Consider the following 21028-nt stretch of genomic DNA (forward strand, 5'->3'; position numbering starts at 1 on the left):
GGGGTTGTAAAGAGTCAGACATGACTGAGCAACTAAGAACAGCACACATTATAACAAAAGCAGCAAAATAAGGGTTAAATTCACAGAAGCAGATCCAGTATGGAGTCAAAATTAACCCTTCCTTGCTGCATGGCTTTTGTGACATCTAACAACTGTTCCTTACATTATGAGTCTTATTCATGAAAGGTATCTTCTCTTGTATTTATTTGCTTACAAGGTAAGTTACATCCTTCCAGAAGAATTTCCAGTATAAATGCCAATTAAGAGATTTAAAATATTGCTGTGAGTTGTTGAAATCTTGAAAACTGGCTTGATTTAAAAATTACTTTTATGTTGCAATCTCATTTTGATCAACTTTCTAGAAGTGTCTACCATCTCAAACAATTGTAAAGGAGATGATGAAACAATGATTTATGTAACGTAGAAAACAATTCCTTGGCAAGAGAGTCTCTCCAAAGGCATCTATTTTAGGAACACAAAAGATAAGTAATGATTTTGCCCTCCCAGCATCTAAAAGACAAATCTAGATGATCTTGTAGTCTCATTTCCACATCACCGTGGAAAGTTGAGCAGAAAGCTACACAATAAAGGAAGAGAGCTATTTTAGTGTTCAAGCCCCAGAGTCTCCCCATTCTGACGAGCCACTCTACTAGTCTAAGAGCTTCTGCTTTTACATACTCTTACAGGTGTTTTCTGTTCTTCCTCTTGGAATCTGTGCTACAGTTTGGTGGAAGCTCATTCAGACCATGAAGACGAACTAAGCTGAGGTATAATAAATCAGCATTACAGAGCTGTACTTAAAACATACATATTTAATATGTAAAAGATTTTATTTATTATTTTGTTTTTTTAATTATTTTAAGTGGAGGATAATCACTTTACAATATTGTGATGGTTTTTACCATGCATCTGTATGCCCAGATTGGAAAATTTCACAGTTTGCTGATGACATGATTCTCTAGATAGATAACCCTACAGATACCACCAGAAAATTACTAGAGCTAGTCAATGAATATAGGAAAGTTTCAGGACATAAAATTAATACACAGAAATCCCTTGTATTCCTATACACCAACAATGAAAAATCAGAAAGAGAAATTAAAGAAATAATCCCATTCACTGGTGCAATGAAAGAATGAAATACTTAAGAATAAATCTACCTAAAGATACAAGAGACCCGTATATAGAAACTATAAAACACTCATGAAAGAAATCAAAGATGGCACATGTAGATGGAGAAACATGCCATGTTTATGGATTGGAAGAATCAATATGTGAAAATGAGTATACTAACTAAAGCAATCTATGGATTCAACACAATCCATCCCTTTCAAACTACCAACAGTATTTTTCATAGAACTAGAACAAATAATTTCACAATTTTCACAAGAAACCTCGAATAGCCAAAGCAATCTTGAGAAAGAAGAATGGAATTGGAGGACTCAATCTCCATGACTTCAGACTAAACTACAAAGCTACAGTCATCTAGACAGTACCAGTTCAGTTCAATTCAGTTCAGTCGCTCAGTCGTGTCTGACTCTTTGTGACCCCATGAATTGCAGTATACCAGGCCTCCCTGTCCAGCACTAGCTCCTGGAGTTCACTCAGACTCACGTCCATCGAGTCAGTGATGGCATCACTGAGCCATCTCATCCTCTGTCCTCCCCTTCCCCTCCTGCCCCCAATCCCTCCCAGCATCAGAGTCTTCTCCAATGAGTCAACTCTTTGCATGAGGTGGCCAAAGTACTGGAGTTTCAGCTTCAGCATCATTCCCTCCAAAGAAACTACAGGGCTGATCTCCTTCAGAATGGACTGGTTGGATCTCCTTGAAGTCCAAGGGACTCTCAAGAGTCTTCTTCAACACCACAGTTCAAAAGCATCAGTTCTTCGGCGCTCAGCTTTCTTCACAGTCCACCTCTCACATCCATACATGACCACAGGAAAAACCATAGCCTTGACTAGATGGACCTTTGTTGGCAAGTAATGTCTCTACTTTTGAATATGCTATCTAGGTCAGTCATAACTTTTCTTCCAAGGAGTAAGTGTCTTTTAAATGCATGACTGCTGTCATCATCTGCAGTGATTTTGGAGCCCCCAAAAATAAAACCTGAGACTGTTTCCACTATTTCCCCATCTATTTCCCATGAAGTGATGGGACCAGATGCCATGATCTTCGTTTTCTGAATGGTGAGCTTTAAGCCAACTTTTTCACTCTCCTCTTTCACTTTCATCAAGAGGCTTTTTAGTTTCTCTTCACTTTCTGCCATAAGGGTGGTGTCATCTGCATATCTGAGGTTATTGATATTTCCCCTAGCAATCTTGATTCCAGCTTGTGCTTCTTCCAAACCCAGCGTTTCTCATGATGTACTCTGCATATAAGTTAAATAAGCAGAGTACAATATACAGCCTTGACATACTTCTTTTCCTATTTGGAACCAGTCTGTTGTTTCATGTCCAGTTCTAACTGTTGCTTCCTGACCTGCATGCAGATTTCTCAAGAGGCAGGTCGGTTGGTCTGGTATTCCCATCTCTTTCAGAATTTTCCACAGTTTATTGTGATCCACATAGTCAAAGGCTTTGACACAGTCAATAAAACAGAAATATATGTTTTTCTGGAACTCTCTTGCTTTTTTGATGATCCAGCGGATGTTGGCAATTAGATCTCTGGTTCCTCTGCCTTTTCTAAAACCAGCTTGAACATCTGGAAGTTCACGGTTCATGTATTGCTGAAGCCTGGCTTGGAGAATTTTGACCATTACTTTGCTAGCATGTGAGATGAGTGCAATTGTGTGGTAGTTTGAGCATTCTTTGTCATTGCCTTTCTTTGGGATTGGAAGGAAAACTGACCTTTTTCAGTCCTGTGGTCACTGCTGAGTTTTCCAAATTTGCTGGCATGTTGAGTGCAGCACTTTCACAGCATCATCTTTCAAGATTTGAAATAGCTCAACTGGAATTCCACCACTTCCACTAGCTTTGTTCGTAGTGATGCTTTCTAAGGCCCACTTGACTTCACATTCCAGGATGTCTGGCTCTAGGTGAGTGATCACACCATCGTGATTATCTTGGTCATGAAGATCTTTTTTGTACAGTTCTTTTGTGTGTTCTTGCCACCTCTTCTTAATATTTTCTGCTTCTGTTAGGTCCATACCATTTCTGTCCTTTATCGAGCCCATCTTTGCATGAAATGTTCCCTTGGTATCTCTAATTTTCTTGAAGGGCTCTCTAGTTCTTCTCATTTTGTTGTTTTTCTTTATTTCTTTGCATTTTAGCTGAGGAAGGCTTTCTATCTCTTCTGCTATTCGTTGGAACTCTGCATTCAACTGCTTATATCTTTCCATTTCTCCTTTGCTTTTTGTTTCTCTTCTTTTCACAGCTATTTGTAAGGCCTCCCCAGACAGCCATTTTGCTTTTTTGCATTTCTTTTCCATGGGGATGGTCTCGATCCCTGTCTTCTGTACAATGTCATGAACCTCTGTCCATAGTTCATCAGGCACTCTATCAGATCTAGTCCCTTAAATCTATTTCTCACTTCCACTGTATAATCATAAGGGATATTATTTAGGTCATATCTGAATGGTCTAGTGGTTTTCCCTATTTCTTCAATTTAAGTCTGAATTTGGCAATAAGGAGTTCATGATCTGAGCCACAGTCAGCTCCCAGTATTGTTTTTGTTGACTGTATAGAGCTTCTCCATCTTTGGCTGCAAAGAATATAATCAATCTGATTTCGATATTGACCATCTGGTGATGTCCATGTGTAGAGTCTTCTCTTATGTTGTTGGAAGAGGATGTTTGCTATGACCAGCACATTTTCTTGGCAAAACTCTCTTAGTCTTTTGCCCTGCTTCATTCCACATTCTAAGGCCAAATTTGCCTGTTATTCCAGGTGTTTCTTGACCTCATACTGCAGAAAGACAGAATTATAGATCAATGGAACAAAATAGAAAGTTCAGTGATAAATCCATGCACCTATGGACACCTTATCTTTGACAATGAAGGCAAAAATATACAATAGAGAAAAGATAGTCTCGTAACAAGTGGTGCTGGGAATACTGGTCAACTGCATGTAAAAGAATGACACTAGAACACTTTCTAACACCATACACAAAAAATATGCAAAAGATTTTATTGTGTCACTCTAAGTAAAGAAATTATAACTGAAGTATTTGATAAAATTTTATAAAGTTTTTATGTAAGCAATAGATTTAGGTGATTAATATGGATTCAAGTGACTATATATAATGAAAGGAACCAAATATTAATAATTTGGAAGGAATTTTGAAGGAAAAAATAAGGTTGTTACTTGTCAAGTACAAATTGGCACTTGCCATGGGCCCTTACCATCTATTTCTATAAGGTTAAATCATGAACTACTGCAGCCACTGACCTTCAACACCCCCTGAAAGAAGTTTAGGGTAGAGATCAGAAGTGAGCCACTCTACACTAGGGAAAAACTGTCAGGATAGGTCTTCAGATAGTTAGATAGTTTCAGGAGCTGATATTATTTGACTGATTCTTGTATTTCCTCACATCTAGAAAGACTAAAATCTTTCATGAGGAACAGTGACTAGAAAAAGCTTCATGAGACTAGCAAAAACCTTCTGGGAAAACATGTGCTTGATTGCATGCATTCTCCCCTCCCCAAACTCTCATAAATACTGACTTCCCCCGTGCTTCTTTGGAGCAGTTTTTCAGAGCTATCTGAAGTGTTGTCTCCCAGGCTATAGTCCTCATTTTGCCTCAAATACATCTTAGCTTGCAACTTTCATACTGTGCATTTTTTAAAATGACTTCCTGTAATGGTACACTCACTGTTAACACTGGAAATAAAATGTTAAATCCTGAATTCCAAAGTCAATTAAACTACTTTTCCCAATCACTATTCTTATTATTTTATCAAATCACTATTCTCATAGTGTTAGTATTTTCTCATCTAATGTAAAAGTTCTAGAAATTATTCTTTGGTCTTATCCATACTATTTGCTTTAGGGTTACTGTTCTTGGGCTTAAATGGTTTCACAGTGATACTTTAAAATTTCTAAATAGTTCAAACAACAGCAAGTATAGGAAAAAGAAACAGTCCAACTGAATGCAGCAAAGCCATTAGAAAGAAAGAAAAATAAAAACGAGGGAATCTAGCATCTGTTAAAATTGTAGGTTAAAAAAAAATGATACTTTTATTTCACTGCATGAATACTTCTTACTGGGAGAAAATAAATAAATGTTGTATGCTAATTCACAAATTAAAATACTCTATTAGTATTTTCTTTGAATTTAGCATAATAGACTGTAACTTAGTGAGAAATAGATACCCTCAAAATAAATACAATTATAAATGCATATGCTTCACTGAGCTGTTGAACTTTTCTCACTATGAGAAGCAGAAATACTACTTAAAAGATGGAAATCCAGTAGCTTTCATTCGTACAATAAAGCAGTTTTTATGATGATTCAGAATGATTTACAAATCACAACAAGTCAAGAGCATAGAGCTCCAAACGAGGCTATCAACTTTTAAGATTATTTGAAATTCAGACTGTGGAGAGGAGGAGTTCAAACTTCCAGAGAATTGGACGTGCCTCATACAAATGTATTCAGTGTTTTTATTCTTAATGCCTAAAGATCCAAACAGACACTGTGGTTTTGGGAAAAGCACAGGATGGGAATAGCACATTATTAGAATGCACTGCAACTAACCATGTTAAGAAACTCTCACAGGGCTGTCTCTCTTTTTGATTCTCTTTGTTACAAATACATAAACTACTCCCTGTAGCTGGGTTACATATTTAATACACATTAAAGATTATGTGAAATATCTTAATTTTCACTCTTTTCACTAAGTCAGGAATCTTTATTGTTCTTTAAAACAGTCAGCACTAACCTTAGCTTCTTTTTTTTTATTTATTTTTTATTTTTTATTTTTTTTGCTGCAAAAAGCTTTATTGTTTCCATTTGGTCCAAGGCTTGAGAGAGGGCTCCAGGGTGTTAAAAAGCTGCCTAGTGGCTGCAGAGAGGGGCTTCAGGCAGCCCTGATGTTAGGTGGGTTCTTCAATGGCCACTGGTCTCCAGAAGCTCCTAGTCGTGCTTGAGGGTAAGCCTTTCGAAGAGATACTCACCCAACCCAGCCTGGGGACCAGCCAGCCTACGGAGGTTGGTCAGGTGGTCACCCATCTTCTTGATGAGTTTCACTTCCTCATCTAGGAAGTGGTTCTCCAGGAAGTCACAGATGTGGGGGTCTCCGCGGGCAGAAGCCAGGCCATGCAGATCCAGCAGGGCTTGATTCAGGTTCTTCTCTACGAGAAGGGCGGCTTCCATAGCGTCCTGGGTTTTACCCCACTCATCTTGAGATGGCTTCTGCACGTCCAGGAAGAGGGCGCGGCCGCCACGCTGGTCTTGCAGTTTCAAGAGACGCTCCGCGCCCTCGCGCTTCTCCTTGGCCAATTCGCGAAAAAAGTGACCCACTCCTTCCAGGGCCACATCGTCGCGGTCGAAATAGAAGCCCAGAGAGAGGTAGGTGTAGGAGGCCCGCAGTTGCATGTTAACCAGGCGGTTGACGGCGGCCTCCACCTCGGTAGAATAATTCTGACGAATCTGGGAGCTCATGATTGGTCGGTAATAATAAGGAGTTAAAAAATGGGGGCTGGTCCCGGTGATCGCGGACAGCTGAGTGGCTGACTCCGTAGGTTGCGACTGGAAAAAAGGTTGGAGGGTGGTCGGAGGCTGGAGCAAGGGGCGTCCCTGGGTCTGTTCCGTCCAAGCACTGTTGAAGCAAGAGACAGATCCGCGGGGCCGCCGAGCGCACTTCGAGCTTCTTTTTTTTTTAAATTGGAATATACAATTTAAGTATTTAATTTGCAATGTGTTAGATTCTGGTGTATAACAATGAAATTTGGATATATCTATTAATATCTATCTATAGATTAATATATGTATTTTTTCTATTCTTTTCACTTGTAGGTTAGTATAAGATATTAAATATAGTCACTGTGCTATAAAGCAGGACCTTGTTGGCTGTCTATTGTATGTATGTGTATATATATATATACATATATATATATAGTCTTTTATATTTATCCAAGTCCTAATTTATCCTTCTCCTCACTTTCCCCTTTGGTAACTGTAAAGTTGTTTTCTATGTGCCCAAGTCTGTTTCTGTTTTATAAATAAGTCTATTTGTATCATATTTTAAATTCCACATAAAATCAATGTCACATATTTGTCTTTCTCTCTCTGATTTACTTCAGTTGGTATGACAGTCTCTAGGTCTATCCATGTTGCTTCCAATGGCATTATTTCATTCTTTTTTTAACAGCTGAGTAATATTTCATAGTATATATATGTACCACATCTTCTTTATACACCTAATGATTGACATTTAGATTGCTTCTATGTCTTACCTATTGTGAGTACTGCTTTGAACATTGAGGTGCATGTTAGCTTTTCAAATTGGAGTTTTCTCCAGATATATGCCTAGGGGTAGGAGTACTGGATCGTATGGTAACTTTATTTATTTTTTTAAAGGAACCTGCAAAATGTTTTCCATAATTCCTATACCAGTTTGCATTCCCACCAACAGTGTAGAAGTGTTCTCTTTATTGCCACACCTTCCTAGCATTTATTTGTGGACTTTATAATGATGGCCCTCTTGACTGGTGTGAGGTGATACTTATAGTTTTGGTTTGGATTTCTCTGATAATTAGAAATGTTGAGCGTCTTTTCATGTGCCTATTGGCCATCTGTATGCCTTCTTGAACACTAACCATGGTTTTTAACATCTTCATCAATCTTTTCAATTTTTTTTTCTGTTGTTGTTTGCCTGAAAAAAGATCTGTAAATACATCTCAGTTTGGTGATATTTTGAACATTCAAATCATTGATTGCTACAAAGAGACTTGGGGGACATGTGTAGTGGCCTGTGGTGTAGGAAAATTTTCTACTGTCCACATCCTCTTCTAGATCAATGCAGAGACCCAGACAGAGAGAGCGCTCAGTAATCACCACATTTATAGTCCTCTAAACACAAAAGTAAAAACTGTCTTTAAAAAATACAGAATCCATGGCACCACTTCCTAAAATTTCAACTTAATAGTATTCAAATGAGGGGGTCTGTTTTTCTGAAAGGCACCCCTGTTAATTCTGATATACAACCACATATGAAAAACAGTCATTTATTTTAGGACTAAATATTTTTCTATTTTTATTACAGTATAGCATTAACAAATATTGTACAATGGCATAAACACTTTTTCTTTTATCTTCCAAATCCATTCCTAAACTATAGGTATTTACTTATTTTCATTATAAATAGACAACAAAATTGTGCTTTTAAATTTAACAATCAATCAGAAGCACTTTCAGGTAAAAAAAAATTTTTTTAATAACAAAGTGTATGTGCAATGAATTTCTATGATTGTAATGTTTATGTAAATGCATATACATATTTTCATCATATAATAATGGGTATGATACTTTGAGAAAATTCTTTATACAAATCATATCAGTATCATATATTATCATATCAGTATCATATTTTATCTTTACAATGACTTATGTATTTTTAGGACATTGAGTTCTGAGCTGGCAACAAATAGTTAAAAGTATCATTTTTGTGACATTAATAGAGGGTTTTTTTCAACAATTCCAGCTACAGCTAGTGATCCATTTGATTTTTGCTTCTCAAGGGAAGGAAAAAAAATGAAGATGTTTAGTTTAAAATGCTTTCTTTTATAATATAAAAAAGATTTGTTCCTATAAATCCATCAAATGATCTTATATAATCATTTTAAACAGCTACCTCTGAGTCTTTATTGCTTATACTTCTTTACCAAATGCTGGTAAAATAAATTTGAAAAATACTTATTTAGTGTTTGAAACTACGAATTTATTTGGGGCCACTGTATTTCTACCACCTCATTCCATAAGCAACTTACTCTACTAATTCTAGGGTTAATAAAAAAAGTGACTTGTCCATCTTAAAAATCTTTTATCAGTAATGCCTCTCAATATTTTATTATATATTTAACAATACTTGATATGTGAGCATTAGAGGTTATGGTTACAAATCACAGCAAAAATTAGGATAAGTGTTTAGAATCTATTTAACTAGTAGAAAGAAAAAGAAAGTGAAGTTGCTCAGTCGTGTCTGATTCTTTGCAACCCCATGGACTGTAGCCCACCAGATTCAACCATCCATGGGATTTTTCAGGCAAGAGTACTGTAGTGGGTTGCCATTTCCTTTTCCAGGGATCTTCATGACCCAGGGATAGAACCTGGCTCTCCTGCATTGTAGGCAGATGCTTTACCGTCTGAGCCACCAGGGAAGTCACATTTAACTAATAAGGGATTCCATATTATTATGAATGAATAGTAAGTGCTCATTCATAGTAAAGTATGCTAAAAATTTAGAACATGTTATCGGTTCTTTCAGTTAATTTTCCATAGCCAAGAAGAATAAAGGTGGATTTTCCAGCATCTTGTTATTTATGTAATTTTTCTTATCATTTTCTAATTTAGGACTGTGATTTTGGTAACAAAATGAATTGAAGCTAGCAGGAGATTCATGTTTTCATGTTACAGTATTTGTTCTGCTATTAACTCCCAATATGATTTATATGTGTGATTTTACTTCTTTCAGCTATAATTTTTTCATTATAAAAAATGAGCTGTTGGACTGGATTCTGTCTACCATTTCATCCATCTCTGAGATTTTATGATTCTGTGGCTGTATATTATTTTGCTAAGCAAATCAGAAAATTATGTAATATTCAGCAAGTGGGATGTGGTAATACATTAATATTTTCTATTGAATTTGCTTTCCTATTATGATGATTTTCATACTTTCAATCATATTAGTCATCTCCAGACCATTCTTAAAAACAGAACCCTTACTAAAACAGAATTCTCATGGGAGTTATCTGGAGATATACATTTTAATGAATACCAACTTATTCTTATAATTACCCGTTTAAAAAACACTGAGTTATTATATTGGACAACAGAAGGAATTATATCATATATTAGGAAAATTTTAAATGCAAATGACAGAAAATCCAACTTAAATTGGTTTAAGCATTCGATAATAAGAAGCATTTATTGGACTTAACAGAAACCCTGGAATTAAATATTCTTTAGTCTGTAGGAAATTCAGGGCTCATATGATATCATCTGGGACTTTCTCTCCATGTGTATATCTGGGGGATCACTTATGATTCTAAATTCCTCTGTGATTTATTCACACTCATGTATACACTGCACTTGAGAACACCAATTACAGTCTCACAAATCTCCAGGTTGCTTTCATACTGCTTTAGGAAACTGAAACAAACAAACATCTTTACTGGGTGCTCCACAAAATCCCTAGATCTGATTGCCTTTGATTGATTCACATTCCTGTCTGGGTAGAGTAAAATGCAATGCTTTATTGGCCAGGTCTGCATTGCATACTCATCCCTGAAACATCTGCTCCACATAAATAAAACAGGATTAAATGGGAGAAAAGAATATTTCCTGGGGGAAAATCAGGTGTTTACAGTTGAATTGATCTTGGGCAAGAAGACATTAACTATTCACTATGTGGATAGATTGGGCTTCACAGGTGATTAAATGATAAAGAATCCTCCTGCCAAGCAGGAAACACTAGGTTCGATTCCTGGGTGGACAAGATTCCCTGGAGAAGGAAATGACAACCTGCTCCAGTATTCTTGCCTGGGAAATCTGAAGTGCAGAGAAGCCTGACAGGCTACAGTCCATGGGGTATCTCTCTCAGTCTCTCTCTCTCTCTCACACACACACATAAATACACAGTGTCAGATATGACTTAAAGACTAAACAGCAACAATGGGGATAGATAGATTGCTCAGAGAAGTCTCAATTGCTCTGGGAAACACATGGATCAAAGTTTCTTCAATCAGATACATGGGAATATATCTGTCCCATGTAAGATATCATTTACAACTTCTTATCAATACACTTTTATTCTGTTAGTCCAAGTTCAGTGAAAATTATTCCCAGTCTCCTGTTTCTTCTTTCCAGTGTTGCAACTTTGATTGACGAAGAAGAAGAAAAAGTGAAATAAAAAACTTTGCTCAATAAATCATTGGAAAAAAACCTATATTTTGCTCTCAAATTTTTGAAGATAAAAGGTAATATGTGAAAGCATGTGGCATTGTCATTATATCCTAAAGAACAGGAGCTTTAACTTCATTTTCAAAGTTTACTTCAAAGAAAAATCTGTAAACTTTTTAAAATTAAAAATTCATGTGTTTAACAATGGGAATTAAAAATAATTGTGTATTAAGATATTTATATTTCTGGACATCTTTCATACTGTGATGTCCTCTTAACACTGAAAGTATATGTTTTCTTTTGATTTCCAAACATATTTCCTTCATAGAAACATTTAAAAGTATTAATATTTATAAGTACATAAACATAACTTATTTATTATGCTAACATGGCAAATAATCCATCTATATATTTCTTATTTAATTTCATCATACTTTGATAGTACATTTCTGTTCATAGGAAATTGGATATCTAGCTTTAAGAGGAACTGCTGTAAACAATTCTCTATGAGATGTGATAACAGTGTGTTTGGAGAATCCTAGATTTGGCTAAGATGGAGTAAGCACAAGCTTACTCCTATCTCTCCACAGATTCCAACTTGAAATGCTGGACACAACACAGAAAACAAATACCTGAGGACCCTGTAAAGAATGGATGAGATGGTTGAATGGCATCACCGACATGATGGGCATGAGTTTGAGCACACTCCCAGAGTCGGTGATGGACAGGGAAGCCTGGCATGCTGCAGTCCATGGGGTCAAAAAGAGCTGGACACAACTGAGCAATTGAACTGACTGTCAAGAAAATAAGAGCAGGTGGGTTAGAGAGGGAAGTAAAAACTCGAGGAATGACAAAGGCAGCTATGTTTTTTCCCCCTTCTCCCTCCCATACCCTAGCTTAGACTTTGCTGCTGCTATTTAATCACTAAGTCGTGTCTGACTCTTCACTGCCCCATAGTCTGTAGCCCACCAGGCTCCTCTGTCTATGGGATTTCCCAGGCAAGAGTACTGGAGTGGGTTGCCATTTCCTTCTCCAGGGGATCTCCCAGCCCAGGGATTGAACCCATCTCCTGCTTGTTGCGCAGATTCTTTACCACTGAGCCACCCGGGAAACCAAAGCCTAAATTCCAGAACCATGTGGACACAGAAAGCTCCAAGAAGAACCTTCTGTGTTTGACCAGAAAATTGAGAAACAAATGACTAAGGAAATCCTTGATTTCTCTTATTCTTTTCTTTTTACTTAAAAGAAAACAAAAACGAAAACAAAAAACTTTCCTGTTCTTAGTGAAAGCAACTTCCGTCAAAAGCTACACTCTTACAACTGTAGTGGTGGCAGTACCAGCAGCACTGGCCACATAGGGCACCCAAAACACTAGAGGAAAATATGCCTCTCTGTTTGGAAGGACTGGGAAAAGGGACATCTGTTGTCCCTAAAACTGTGAAAAGAGCCCCTGTTATTTTTTTCTCTCTTTGATTTTATCACTAGGCCCCAAGTTGGACTCAGTCCCAGAAAATACATGACAGTGTTAGGAGACATGGTGCTATTCAGAGCATCAGGGAAGCGTGCTCCTCTGTATGGCAGAGTGGGTGTCTTCGTGAACCAGAGAGAAGATGGCAAGTGGGTCATAGACAGGTTGGGAGGACCTTCTGAATGGCCTCAAACAGCACGGCCACTGCATTCAAATGAGGAGGTTATGGTTCTGGAAAACTGCAATTTGTGACCACTGCAGTCAACAGCAGCTCAAGAAGGACTGCTTTCATTTATCACTTGCCAAATGATTAAGGAAGATATAACATTGGTTCTATAGAATCTCTTCCAAGAAATTGAAGAGAAGGGAACTCTTTCTTTATAAAGCTAATATTACCCTAATTCAACTTTTAAAAAAGACAGAAATGGACAATAAAAGAAACTCACAAACTAATATCCTTCATGAAGACATATTTATAAAGTTTTAACAAGATATTAACAAATTAACTCAACAATATAGAAAAAGAATTTATTTATAAATTCCAAGTGGACTTTATCTCAGAAATGCAAAGCTGGTTTAATATTAAAAAAATCAATGACTATAATCCCTAGAAAAATACACATGATCATACCAATTGATGAAGAGAAAGAGTTTGACAATATTCAATATACATTTATGATTAAACTTCTCAGCAGTCTAGGAATAAAAGGAAACTTCCTTAATCTGATAGCATGTATCAACTAAAAAAAATACAGCTAATTTTATACCTCATGGTGAAAAACTGAATCCTTTCCTCCTAAGATAAGGAACAAAACAAGACTGCCCACTCTGACTAGTGTAATCAAGAAAAATAATTAAAAAGCTATAACATTAGAAAGAAAGAAATACAACTTTCTATATTTAGAGATGAAACAATTTTCTACATGGAATAGTCCCCAAAATTATATCCAAAAGACTTCACCTAAAACTAATGAAATTATTAAAAATTCATTATCTTTCCATATTCTAAAAATAAGTATTAAGAAACTGAAGCTTAAAAAAAAACATCCAGAGTGGCTCTAAACATGCAGTTCTCATGTGTATATCTTGTATACATGAGATAATACATGCAAGAATTGTATGCTAAAAGTGTTCATTGGATCAAGAAAATGTGATATTATATTATATATTTATATATTATAAATTAATACATAGTATGCATTATATATATCAAATGTGATGCATATAATGTGAGATATATATTAATGTATAATGTATTATATATACAAAATGTGATATATATAATGTGGTATATATATGTGTGTGTGTGTATGTATGTATGTATGTGTGTGTATATATATATATATATATATATAATGGTACATTTTAGCCTTAAAAAGAAGGAAACCTTGTTATTTGCAACCACAGGGATGATCCTGGAGGATATGATGCTAAGTGAAATAAGTCAGGTGAAGAAAGAAAAATACTGCACAATGTTGTTTAAAGGTGGAATCTAAAACCATTGAACTCATAAAGGCAGAGTTGGATAGTGGTTACCAGGTGCTGGGATAAAGGATATAAGGAAATGTTAGTCAAAAGTTAGAAAGTTACAGTTTTGCAAAGTGACTAAGTTCAGGACCAGAAACGCTGAAGAAACTGAAGTTGAACGGTTCTATGAAGACCTGCAAGACCTTTTAGAACTAACACCCAAAAAAGATGTTCTTTTCATTATAGGGAACCAGAATGCAAAAGTAGGAAGTCGAGAAATACCTGGAGTAACAGGCAAATTTTACCTTGGAGTACAGAATGAATCAGGGCAAAGGCTAATAGAGTTTTGCCAAGAGAACGCATTGGTCATAGCAAGCACCCTCTTCCAACAACACAAGAGAAGATTCTACACATGGACATCACCAGATGGTCAACACCAAAATCAGGTTGATTCTATTCTTTGCAGCAAAAGATGGAGATGCTCTATACAGTCAGCAAAAACAAGACGGGGAGCTGACTGTGGCTCAGATCATGAAGTCCTTATTGCCAAATTCAGACTTAAATTGCAGACAGTGGGGAAAACCACTAGACCATTCAGGTATGACCTAAATCAGATCCTTTATGACTATACAGTGGAAGTGAGAAATAGATTTAAGAGACTAGATCTGATAGACAGAGTGCCTGATGAGTATTGATGGAGGTTCATGACATTGTACAGAGACAGGAATCAAGACCATCCCCAAGAAAAAGTAATGTAAAAAAGCAAAATGGCTGTCTAAGGAGGCCTTATAAATAGCCGTGAAAAGAAGAGAAGCAAAAAGCATAGGAATAAAGGAAAGATAGACCCATTTGAATGCAGAGTTCCAAAGAAGAGCAAGGAGCGATAAGAAAGCCTTCCTAAGCGACCAATGCAAAGAAATAGAGGAAAACAATAGAATGGTAAAGACTAGAGATATCTAAGAACCAAGGGAACATTTCATGCAAAGATGGACCAAAAAAAAAAAAAAAATGACAGAAATGGTATGGGCCTAAGAGAAGCAGAAGATATTAAGAAGAGGTGTCAAGAATACACAGAACTGTACAAAAAAGATCTTCATGACCCAGATAATCACGACGGTGTGAAAATTCTCCAAGCCAGGTTTCAGCAATACATGAACCGTGAACTTCCAGATGTTCAAGCTGGTTTTAGAAAAGGCAGAGGAACCAGAGATCAAACTGCTAACATCTGTTGGATTATCGAAAAAGCAAGAGAGTTCCAGAAAAACATCTGCTTCTGCTTTATTGACTATGCCAAAGCCTTTGACTGTGTGGATCACAATAAACTGTGGAAAATTCTGAAAGAGATGGGAATACCAGACCACTTGACCTTTCTCTTGAGAAACCTGTATGAAGGTCAAGAAGCAACAGTTTGAACTGAACATGGAACAACAGACTGGTTCCAAATAGGAAAAGGAGTACGTCAAGGTTGTATATTGTCACCCTTCTTGTTTAACTTACATGCAGAGTACATCATGAGAAACGCTGGGCTGGATGAAGCACAAGCTGGAATTAAGATTGCTGGGAGAAATATCAATAACCTTGATGTGCAGATGACATCACCCTTATGGTAGAAAGGGAAGAACAAAAGAGCCTCTTGATGAAAGTGAAAGAGGAGAGTGAAAAAGTTGGCTTAAAGCTCAACATTCAGAAAACGAAGATCATGGCATCTGGTCCCATCACTTCATGGCAAATAGATGGGGAAACAGTGACAGACTATTATTTTGGGCTCCATAATCACTGCATATGGTGACTGCAGTCATGAAATTAAAAGATGCTTCCTCCTTGGAAGGAAAATTATAACAAACATAGACAGTATATTAAGAAGCAGACCAATTACTTTGTCAACAAAGGTCTGTCTAGTCAAAGCTATCCTTTTTCCAGTAGTCGTGTAGGGATGTTAGAGTTGGACTATAAAGAAAGCTGAGCATTGAAGAACTGATGTTTTTGAACTGTGGTATTGGAGTAGATCCTTGCGAGTCCCTTGGACTGCAAGGATATCCAACCAGTCAATCCTAAAGGAAATCAATCCTGAATATTCATTGGTAGGACTGATGTTGAAGCAGAAATTCCAATACTTTGGCCAACTGATGCAAAGAATTGACTCATTTGAAAAGATCCTGATGCTGAGAAAGTTTGAAGGCAAGTGAAGGGGACAACAGAGGATGAGATGGTTCAATGGTATCACCGACCCAATGGGAATGAGTTTGAGTAAACTCCAGGAGTTGATGATGAACAAGGAGGCCTGGCGTGCTGCGATCCATGAGTCACACAGAGTTGGACACGACTGAGCAACTGAACGGAAATGAAAGTTCAGGACATTCAATATATAGCATTGTGACTGTAATTTATTGTGCTATATACTTGAAATTTGCTAAGTGTATATCTTATGTAGATCTTTTTCCCACTAATAGAAAAATGATAACTATGTGAAATGATGGATATGTTAATTAATTTGAATGTGACAGTCATTTCACAAAGTGTACATATTTCAAAATATTTTATTGTGCACCTTAAATATATATGATTCTTATTTGTCAATATATTTTAATAGTTGGAAAAAATAAATGGTAAAAATTCACAAAAGTGAACAATTAGCAGGGAAACAACTTACTTTTAAAAATGTTTTGATATGAAATTCTAAAAATGAGTCATTTCAGTTCAGTCACTCAGTCGTGTCCAACTCTTTGCAACCCCATGGACTTCAGCACAACAGGCTTCCCTGTCCATCACCAACTCCCAGAGCTTGCTCAAATCATGTCCATTGAATCAGTGATGTCATCCAATCATCTCATACTCTGTTGTCCCCTTCTCCTCCTGCCTTCAATCTTTCCCAGCATCAGAGTCTTTTCCAATAAGTGAGTTCTTCACATCAAATGGCCAAGTATTGGAGTTTCAGTTTCAGCATCAGTCCTTACAATGAATATTCAGGACTGATCTCCTTCAGGATGGACTGGTTTGGTCTCCTTGCAGTCCAAGGGAACATCAAAAATCTTTAACACCACATTTCAAAAGCATCAGTTCTTTAGCACTCAGCTTTCATTATAGTCCAACTCTCACATGCATACATGACTACTGGAAAAACCATACTTCTGTGTGTGGTGTTAGAAAGTGATCTAGTTTCATTCTTTTACAAGTGGTTGACCAGTTTTCCCAGCACCACTTGTTAAAGAGATTGTCTTTACTCCATTGTATATTCTTGCCTCCTTTGTCAAAGATAAGGTGACCATATGTGTATGGATTTATCTCTGAGCTTTCTATTTTGTTCCATTGATCTATATGTCTGTCTTTGTGCCAGTACCATACTGTCTTGATGACTGTGGCTTTGTAGTAGAGCCTGAAGTCAGGCAAGTTGATTCCTCCAGTTCCATTCTTCTTTCTCAAGATTGCTTTGGCTATTCGAGGTTTTTTGTATTTCCATACAAATCTTGAAATTATTTGTTCTAGTTCTGTGAAAAATGTTGCTGGTAGCTTGATAGGGATTGCATTGAATTTGTAAATTGCTTTGGGTAGTATACTCATTTTCAGTATATTGATTCTTCCGATCCATGAACATGGTATATTTCTCCATCTATTAGTGTCCTCTTTGATTTCTTTCATCAGTGTTTTATAGTTTTCTACATGTAGGTCTTTAGTTTCTTTAGGTAGATATATTCCTAAGTATTTTATTCTTTTCGTTGCAATGGTGAATGGAATTGTTTCCTTAATTTCTTTTTCTACTTCCTCATTATTCGTGTATAGGAATGCAAGGGATTTCTGTGTGTTGATTTTATATCCTGCAACTTTACTATATTCATTGATTAGCTCTAGTAATTTTCTGGTGGAGTCTTTAGGGTTTTCCATGTAGAGGATCAAAAATAAACTCAAAATGGATTAAAGATCTAAATGTAAGACCAGAAACTATAAAACTCCTAGAGGAGAACATAGGCAAAACACTCTCAGACATAAATCACAGCAGGATCCTCTATGATCCACCTCCCAGAATTCTGGAAATAAAAGCAAAAATAAACAAATGGGATCTAATTAAAATTAAAAGCTTCTGCACAACAAAGGAAAATATAAGCAAGGTGAAAAGACAGCCTTCTGAATGGGAGAAAATAATAGCAAATGAAGCAACTGACAAACAACTAATCTCAAAAATATACAAACAACTTCTGCAGCTCAATTCCAGAAAAATAAATGACCCAATCAAAAAATGGGCCAAAGAACTAAATAGACATTTCTCCAAAGAAGACATACGGATGGCTAACAAACACATGAAAAGATGCTCAACATCACTCATTATTAGAGAAATGCAAATCAAAACCACAATGAGGTACCACTTCACACCAGTCAGAATGGCTGTGATCCAAAAATCTGCAAGCAATAAATGCTGGAGAGGGTGTGGAGAAAAGGGAACCCTCCTACACTGTTGGTGGGAATGCAAACTAGTACAGCCACTATGGAGAACAGTGTGGAGATTCCTTAAAAAATTGCAAATAGAACTACCTTATGACCCAGCAATCCCACTGCTGGGCATACACACCGAGGAAACCAGAATTGAAAGAGACACATGTACCCCAATGTTCATCGCAGCACTGTTTATAATAGCCAGGACATGGAAACAACCTAGATGTCCATCAGCAGATGAATGGATAAGAAAGCTGTGGTACATATACACAATGGAGTATTACTCAGCCATAAAAAAGAATTCATTTGAATCAGTTCTGATGAGATGGATGAAACTGGAGCCGATTATACAGAGTGAAGTAAGCCAGAAAGAAAAACACCAATACAGTATACTAACACATATATATGGAATTTAGGAAGATGGCAATGACGACCCTGTATGCAAGACAGGGAAAGAGACACAGATGTGTATAATGGACTTTTGGACTCAGAGGGAGGGAGAGGGTGGGATGATTTGGGAGAATGACATTCTAACATGTATACTATCATGTAAGAATTGAATCGCCAGTCTATGTCTGATGCAGGATACAGCATGCTTGGAGCTGGTGCATGGGGATGACCCAGAGAGATGTTATGGGGAGGGAGGTGGGAGGGGGGTTCATGTTTGGGAACGCATGTAAGAATTAAAGATTTTAAAATTTAAAAAATAAAAAAATAAATTAAAAACAAACAAACAAACAAAAAAAACAACAACAAAAAACAAAACAAAACAAAACAAAAAAACCATACTTCTGACTAGATGGACCTTTGTTGACAAAGTAATGTATCTGCTTTTTAATATGCTGTCTAGGTTGGTCATAGCTTTTCTTCCAAGGAGCAAGCATCTTTTAATTTCATGGCTGCATTTACCATCTGCAGTGATTTTGCAGCCCAAGAAAATTGTTTGTCGCTGTTTCCATTGTTTCCCCATCTATTTGCCATGAAATGATGGGACCAGATGCCATGATTTTAGTTTTTCAAATGTTGAGTTTTAAGCCAACTTTTTAACCCTCCTCCTTCACTTTCATCAAGATGCTTTTCAGTTCCTATTCACTTTCTGCCATAATGGTGGTGTCATCTACATATCTGAGGTTATTGATATTTCTCCCGGCAATCTTGATTCCAGCTTATGCTTCATCCATCCTGGCATTTTGCATGATATACTCTGCATGTAAGTTAAATAGGCTGGGTGACAGTATGCCGCCTTGACATACCCCTTTCCCAATTTCCCAAGCCACTCAAAAATGAGTGGATATATGTATAAATCACTTTTCTATACAGTAGAAACTAACACAACATTATAAATCAACTATAAAGTGTGTTACTCACTTAGTCGTGTCCAACTCTGCGAATCCATGAACTCTAGCCCACCAGGCTCCTTTGTCCATGGAATTCTCCAGTGGGTTCAGGAGTGGGTTGCTAAATCAACTATACTCCTATAAAAATTTAAAATTAAAATAAGATTTGAAGAAATGTGTACCAAAGATGATTATAGGTATAGTTGCTAAATTGAGTTCCAACTATTGCAACCCCGTGGACTGTAGTCTACATCTGTCCATGGAATTTCCCAGGCAAGAGTACTGGTGGGTTGCTATTTCCTTCTCTAGAGGATCTTCCCAACCTAGTGATTGAACCCGGGTCTCCTGCATTGCAGGAAGACTCTTTACTAACTGAACCATCAGGGAAGTCCTTCCCTTCACTCCATCCCCACATGCAGAAAGACTGGCTTTACTGAGGTTTTACAACCACTAGTAAATCCACAACTTCAACTTTTAATATTATTCAGTGAAGACACGAGGATTTTAAAAAGTCAAATTTTATTTTATAGCAGTTTATAACATTTAAAAAACCTCATCATCTAGAATATTTCCATTTTGTTGCCCTTAAAATTTGGTTCCGGTGTTTTCGACTCCCGCTAAAAGCAGGTTAATTTTTTCCCCCAGTTAGTTCCACTGACAAAGATTCTGAGTCAACGGGGCACAGACGTGTATCTTTTATAGAGTTCAAAAATCATGATGCACATTACAGTTTGGAAATGTTTTAGTTAAAACTTTAAGTTTTAGTTATGAAGCCAAATTGTCTAATATTGATTCATTACAATATAATTTATATACAACATGTTTGTGATAAGATTGAGATGATGTACTAAGCTTTAATTATCAAACAATTAACTTCAAAGAAGAAAGATGAGCATCTATTAAGAAAACCACTTTACTGTACTCTTGTCTTAACTACCTTCTCCCGAAATCTCATTTATCTTTATCATTCAAGAATATGTTGTTATAATGAGTAGGGATTTTGTCTCTCATTTATAATCACTGGTAGCTTATTAAATTTGGTTTTAGGAAAATTACAAAATTTGGGTCAAAACTATTTGTGAGCAAAGAATTAAAATAGCCTTTAAAATTGCTTTCTTTATAAACTTTTATTTGTCACCTGACCTAAGTATTCATAAGGTAAATGCTCAGATAGTCACAGATTTCCTCATGGAAAACTTGGGTAATGAGGCTTCAGAAATCTGTGAGATACCTACATAGTCTCAAAAAGAGAAATTCCTGAGAGCATT

The 21028-nt window shown here is 36.6% G+C and overlaps 1 pseudogene across 1 annotated transcript; it reads right to left on the bottom strand.

The window, feature by feature from the left end:
* Positions 5925 to 6811, bottom strand: LOC102174439 (annotated as a pseudogene). The gene has a single exon (XR_001919577.1). The product of XR_001919577.1 is annotated as a ferritin light chain pseudogene (transcript).

The sequence above is a fragment of the Capra hircus genome, chromosome 2 (genome assembly GCF_001704415.2).
Source record: "Capra hircus breed San Clemente chromosome 2, ASM170441v1, whole genome shotgun sequence".
Lineage (NCBI taxonomy): Eukaryota > Metazoa > Chordata > Mammalia > Artiodactyla > Bovidae > Capra > Capra hircus.